Below are 7,339 nucleotides of genomic sequence, written 5' to 3' on the forward strand. Positions count from 1 at the left end.
CTAGGTGGGCGACCACGTCTACATGCAGCCGTGGAACCAGTGGAGCCCAACTACACAGGTCTCTACATCCACGACGCGAAATCAGGAAAAAGGTTACTGATGGATATTGGTGCCACAGTGTCCACATACACACCTTCGAAGGATAACCATAGCCTCCCATCAGACGACAGGGCCGCCCTGGTTGCCGCAAATGGCAGCCCATCACCTGCTAAGGGACGAGTACATCGAAAATATCCATCATGGGGCAGGACTATAGCTGGCTTTTCTGATTGCCAACGTCAAGGAGCCTCTCCTTAGTGCCGACTTCCTCGCCCCCCACAGATTGCTAGTAGGTGTGCATTGCAAAAGACTTTTTGACCAAGGGACCTACCGGTCCCACCACCTCTCCTGCAGGCCCAGCATGCCCAGGGTGTGCTCTGTCAAACCCCACAGGAATGACTGCCAGCTACAGAAATTTCCCGACGTTTTCAAACCTAAGCTTCGTCAACTGGAAGGGCTTTCTGACAAATACAGAATATACTACCACATCACAACAACTGGCACTCCTACCAACTGCAAATTCAGACATCTTCCACCAAAGAAACTACAAGACGCCAAGAAACCCGATGGCAGCTGGAGACCTTGTGGTGACTACAGGTGTCTGCCAGACCACTACCACCTGCCCAACATGTAGGAACTCACCAGGCCCTCCACATGGCCATGATCTTCTCCAAAATGGACCTCGTGAAGTCCTACTTCCAAGTCCCCGTGAATCTTGATGACATCCCCAAGACAGCTATCATCACTCCACTTGGATCTTCTCATACTCGACGTTTGGCCTGAGAAACGCTGGGCAACCTTCCAGCGTCTGGTGGATAGCATCCCGGGGGACCTGTCTTTCTGCACCATCTACGTTGACGACATCCTCGTGTTCTCCAAGTCACAGGAAGAGCACCTAGGGGACGTGAGCGCGGTCTTCAGGCGACTTCAGGAAAATGGCCTCGTAGTGCATTTTGACAAATGCACTTTTGGGGTCGAGAAGGTGGAGTTCCTGGGGCACAACCTATCAAAAAATGGCGTGCACCCTGTGACATCAAGTGTCAACGCCATCAACAACTTCCCCACGCCAACCTCCATGAAATCTCTTCAAGAATTCATCGGTATGTCAAATTACTACAGGAAGTTCCTTCACAACATTGCTGGTGTGATGAACTCCAGAACTCAGGGCCCCACTTAGACTAACTACAGATGCCAGTAACATAGCCTGCGGTACCGTCCTGGAGCAGGTGGTTAACAACGAACCACAACCACTTGCCTTCTTCAGCAGGAAATGGAAACCACCAGAGACACGCTTCAGCACCTTTGACCATGAGCTCCTGGCGGTGTACCTCGCTGTCAGACACTTCAAGTACCTGCTGGAGGGAGCCCCATTAGCCATCCAGATGGGTCACCAACCATTAGTTCATACCTTCACCAAATCCAGGGATGCCTAGTCAGCTCGACAGCAACATCACCTGGCAGCCATCTCCGAGGTCGGCTGCACCATCAGCTACCTCCCAGAGAACAAGAACCCAGTGGCCAACGCCCTCTCAAGGATCAAAATCAAATCCATCCACATCGGGGTGGACTACGACGATATCGCCCGGGAACAAGCAGCAGACCCCGCAACAGCAGACGTAAGGTCCTCTCCAACCACCCTACAGTGTGAAGACGTCAAGACAAAAATTGATATTCGATATCATCCACGGACCCTCTCACCCCTCAATGCGGACGACCACCAAGCCATGCATCAAGAAAGACTCATGCGAATGGGGACGGGCATACACAGAGTGCCGAACCAGCAAAGTTGGCCATCACACTGAATCAGGGGTCGGCTCTCAACCCAAATGGAGATTTGGCCACATCCGCATTGACATTGTGGGTCCTTTAATCCCTTCAGGAAACACCAGGTACCTGCTATGGTCTACCTTGTCAAAGATTTTGCAAAATCTAGATAGATCACATCTGTGTCTTTTTCATTTATCATATTTTTGTATATGTTTTCATAGTATGCTATCAGTTGGGTTTGTGTACTTTTTCCGAGCACAAAACTGTGTTGACCTAGATTAGATAAATTATTTTTAAGCAAATGATTCCTTATTTTCTTTTCTTATTACCCTTTCATACACTTTCATAATATATGATGTTAGACTAACAGGTCTATAATCGCTTGTCTCTAGTCTTGATCCACTTTTGAAAATAGGGGTTATATAAGCTAATTTATGTTTAACATATATCTCGCTCATATCTACACTTTGTCTTAGCAGTATTGCAAGCGGCTTCGCGATAGTGTGTGCAGTTTTATTTTAACAAAATCGCTGGAACTCCATCTGGTCCGGCCGCCGATCCATTTTTAATTTCGCTTATAGCCTGCACAATATCTGCTTCATTAATATCTATATCCGTTAGATATTCAACATTTTCTTCTCTCATTTCTGTTTCATTATTCTCATTCGCAATTCTTGGCGTGAATTCACTCTTATATTTTTCTGCTAATATGTTGTATATTTCCTTTTTTTTATTCGTTAACCGTCCTTCAATTCTTAGAGGGCCTATTTCTAATTTCCCTTTATTCATCTTTTTTGCATAGGAGTAAAGTACTTTGGGTTTTTTTTTTTTTTTTTTGATATTTTGAAGTGTTCTTTCTTCGAAGTCCCTTTTTTTATTTTCTTTCGATTGTATAATCTTTTGTTCTGCACTTTCTATCTTACTTTTTATTTCCATCATTTTCCTTTCAGTTTTTTATTTTGCAAGATTTTTATTCCACTTTCTAATTTTCTGAAATAAGATCCCTCTGTCTCTTGGTATGCATGTCTGATGTTTATTGATTTTTTTCGGTACATATTTTTCAACAATTTTCTCCAGTATTTTGTACAGTATATCCGTATTTACTTGTATATTATCACTTACGAATACATTTTTCCAATCTTTGTTCAATTCTTCATGTATTTCTGACCATTTTATATTCTTACTATAAAAATTATATTTTCCATACCCTTCCCATCGTTTTGTGCTTTGATTATCTCTGCGATCACTTGCTTTGGAATGGACTATTAATTCTATAACATTGTGGTCTGAAATTCCTGTGTTATACACTACTATTTCTTTAACATAATTCACCTCATTCACAAATACTAAATCTAGGACATTGTCCTTTTTTGTTGGAATGTGGTTTATTTGTTGGATATTATGTTCTAATAGCACATTTTGAAGCTTTTCAAATTGCCTCTTATCTTCTGCGCTACTATTACTCTCTTTTTTGTAGGTATATATACAACCACTTTCTTCTATCCGTTCTTTCCAATCCACGAAAGGAAAGTTAAAATCTCCGGATAGGAGTATATTCCAGTCTTTATGGTTTCTACATATATCATCTATTTTTTCTATTATTATGTGAAACTCCTTAGTATTTGGGGGTCTGTAAACTACAATATTCACTAGTTTTTCATATTTGAATTCCACTGCAATCAATTCACATTCTGTGTTACTGTATATTTCACAGACTTTTCCTTGATTTATGTCTCTTCCATATATTGCGGTTCCCCATTGATTACTATTTGTTCTGTCTGATCTATATGTTTGGAAACCCTTTATCTGGTCATCACTGCCAGTCTCTTGGGAATACCATGTTTCACTTATATTTAATATACCTATCTTTTCAATTTGGGTTAGTTCTTCTAAGAACTCTATTTTCCTTTTAAAGTTACTTGTGACTAAACCTTGTGCATTCATCACTATTATGGTTTGAGAGAGAGAGAGAGAGAGAGAGAGAGAGAGAGAGAGAGAGAGAGAGAGAGAGAGAGAGAGAGAGAGAGAGAGAGAGAGAGAGAGAGAGAGATTCTAAGAATACAATGGCAAACTATCAATAGCCCAAAAAGAGATTTCGACTACAGAAGACCCGGACCATAACTTCTTATGCATTATTACCATGGAGATAGATTATTGTTTTGAATTAGGGAGTTTATTTTCAATATAGTGTGTGTGTATATATATATACATATATATATATATATATATATATATATATATATATATATATATATATATATGTATGTATATATATGTATATATATATGTATATATATATTTATATATATATATATATATATATATATATATATATATATGTGTGTATATATATATAATCATCAGCCGTTGCTAGTCCACTGTAGGACAAAGGCCTCAACCATGTTGTTCCACTCCTGTTTGTTTAGGGTCTTTCCTCTGTTTCTTTTGCAATATCTAGGGACCCAATCTGTTATTCTTAATTTTTAGCTATTATCTGTCACTCTCACATGCCTTGCCCACTTATTACTCTGTTTCTGTTTCTTTGTGTTAATACCATCATTATTCTCTCCATAGCTCTTTGAGTTGTAACTAGCTTATGTTATAAGACTTACAAGGCTCCAATTTTCTGGTGCACAAGTTACTACTGCTAGGACCATCAGATTAAATATTTTCCTTTTTAGAGAAAGTAGCATTCTACATTTCGTAATCTCATTTTGTTTACCAAAATGTGGATATGGATGCCATGAGAATCAGGTAATAAAAGTTTGTGGCTGGCATAACTTCTATTTGCGTTCGATCTAATAAAATACAGACTTGGTGTAAAGGCCTCTTTTTTTTTTGTCGGTGATTTCAGTGTTCATCATAAGGCATGATTAAATTATGTTTTTCCTACTGATCACCATGGCATAAGAACTTTGGACTCTGCCTCTGAATCAGGCTTTTACGATATCATAAGTGAAGCTACTCACGGGTCATGTAATTGTTTGGACCTCGTATACACTGACTCCCCTGGCGTTATAACAGGTAAGGTTGGTTCTCCAGTCGGGACATCTGATCATGTCTTGATTTCATTAGTAGTGAAGACTGTGCAGCCTGTCCCTGATGTATCATACTCTTGTAAGATTTATATGAAATCTCAATCAGACTGGAATGGGGTTTTTCATGATTTTTCAGGCTTGAATTGGTCACAATTGTATAGTAGTGTTGATCCTGTAGTCCCTTTGAATGAGAATGTAGTCAACATAATTGATAGGCGTATCCCTTCTCATCTGCTAAGGTACCGAGTGATGGACAAACCATAGTTCAATAATGACTGTAGATATGCTTATTTGGAGAAGCAGGAAGCCTATCATCTTTGAAAGGGTAACAGATAAGATTTGACTTAGCATAACTACACTTAGCATAGAACTTTTGCTCAGAGAGTTTATGCTTCAACTGAAAAGGAATAGCCTATAATTTAACCATAAAAGAGACCTTTCTGGTAGAGCTCAAGAACATGATTAGTGGGCTACCCTTAAATCGGCTCTCTTTGGTGTAGATGCAACAGTTCCTCCTTTACTTAAACCAGATGGCTCTGTCACCCACTGTCCAAAGGAAAAGGCAACCCAATTAGCTGATGTGTTTGACAGTAAGCAGTGTAATGAAAAACTTGATCTTCGTCCTTCCTATTCCCCTGAGGCTAAACTAACTAGGATAGCTTTTCGATATCGTGAAATTAAAGCTCTCTTGATGGACCTTGATGCTTATGGAGGTGTAGACCCAAATGGTATTTTTCCTTTGTTTTTTATAAAGACTGCAGATTTCTTGGCTCGAAACTTATCTGTTATTTTGCGCAAGTTAGCAAGGAGAGGAGCTTCTAGCACTTGTTAGAGAATCAGTAATATTATTGCATTATGTAAATGCTTGTAGTAGCTCAAGTCAACTGATTACTGCCCAATTTCCGTAACTCACATATTATTTAAAGTTTTTGAATGCCTTTTGGCAAAACGTCTAAATAGATTTGTAGAAGGCAATTATCTGTTCCCAAGTTTGCAATTTAGTTTTCGTAAAGTCCTTGGAGCATGTGATGCCCTTCTTACAATTTCCAATGCTGTACAGAAATCCTTTAATTGTGGTCCGGAAGTTCGTATGATTGGCCTGGATTTTAGTGCTGCCTTTGACTGTGTTAATCATGAGGCCCTTGTTTTCAAACTTAAACAGTTGGGAGTGGGTGGGTCGTTTCTTAGCATCATTATTGAATTTCTAAGAAATAGATAGCAAAGAGTTGTTATTGATGGGCACCATAGTGATTATAGGAATGTGATATTTGGTGTTCCTCAAGTTAGTGTTCTTGGCCCATTAGTTTTCATACTATGTACACATGAAATGTGTTTTGTCCTAGAAAACAACTTGTTGCATATGCAGATGATGCTACTCTCTTTGCATCGATTCTATCTCCTGAATGTAGATCTGGGTATTACTGAATCCCTTAATAGAGATCTGGCTAAAATTAGTGCATAGTGCAAATTATGGGGCATAAAGTTGAATCCTAACAAAATAAAAACATGATTGTGAGTAGGTCGAGGACAGTTGCTCCTCAATATCTGGATCTCAGCATTGATAATGTTTCTTTAGCTCTGTATGACTCTTTTAAAATTTCTTTCATTCTACCTTGTTTAGGGTATTTTTATCCTGTCTGGTCTTCAGCTGCTGATTGCCATCTTAATTCGTTGGACAGGAACTTACGGTCTATTAAATTTCTTATTCCTGATAAATGTATTAATCTCGGGCACCATTGTTCAATTAGTTCGTTTTGCATGTTGCATAAGATTTTTCATAATTCTTACCATCCTTTACATTCAGATCTTCCCGGAGAGTACCACCCTCTTCGTAATACTAGATATGCAGTTAATTCTAATGGTCAGGCCTCTATCATGAGAGTCAATACTACACAGTATTCTAGAAGTTTTATTCCAGCTTTGACCAAGTTGTGGAGTGATCTTCCTAATCGGTTTGTTGAATCGGTACAACTTCAAAAGTTCAATCTTCCAACAACTGTTTTTGTGTTGAACAGGCTGACATAAATATCTTTTTCATAGTTTACACTTGAAATATATATTTTAATGTTGTTACTGTCCTTGAAATATTTTATCTTAATTGTTTATCAACTTTCATATAGCATCCTGCTTTTCCAACTAGGGTTGTAGCTCTGCTAATAATAATAATAATAATAATAATAATAATAATAATAATAATAATAATAATAATAATAATAATAATAATAATAATAATAATAATAATAATGATAATAATAATCCCAACCTTATCCTTTTAATTTTCGTCTCACCTCCTTGGGAAACAAAAGTACGTATGTTTATTAAATATTTCGAGACGTTCTTCCATTACCCTTATTTGTTGCCTCCGCATTTTCATTGAATATTATCTTCGTTTTATTTATATTAATTTTCAAATCTTCATTCCCTTCAAATCTTTTATCATCTTTTATAACGCCTCCCATAATTTACTAAATGAAACTATGGGATCTGCAAATCTT

This window comes from Palaemon carinicauda, chromosome 3, assembly GCF_036898095.1.
Source record: "Palaemon carinicauda isolate YSFRI2023 chromosome 3, ASM3689809v2, whole genome shotgun sequence".
Classification (NCBI taxonomy): domain Eukaryota; kingdom Metazoa; phylum Arthropoda; class Malacostraca; order Decapoda; family Palaemonidae; genus Palaemon; species Palaemon carinicauda.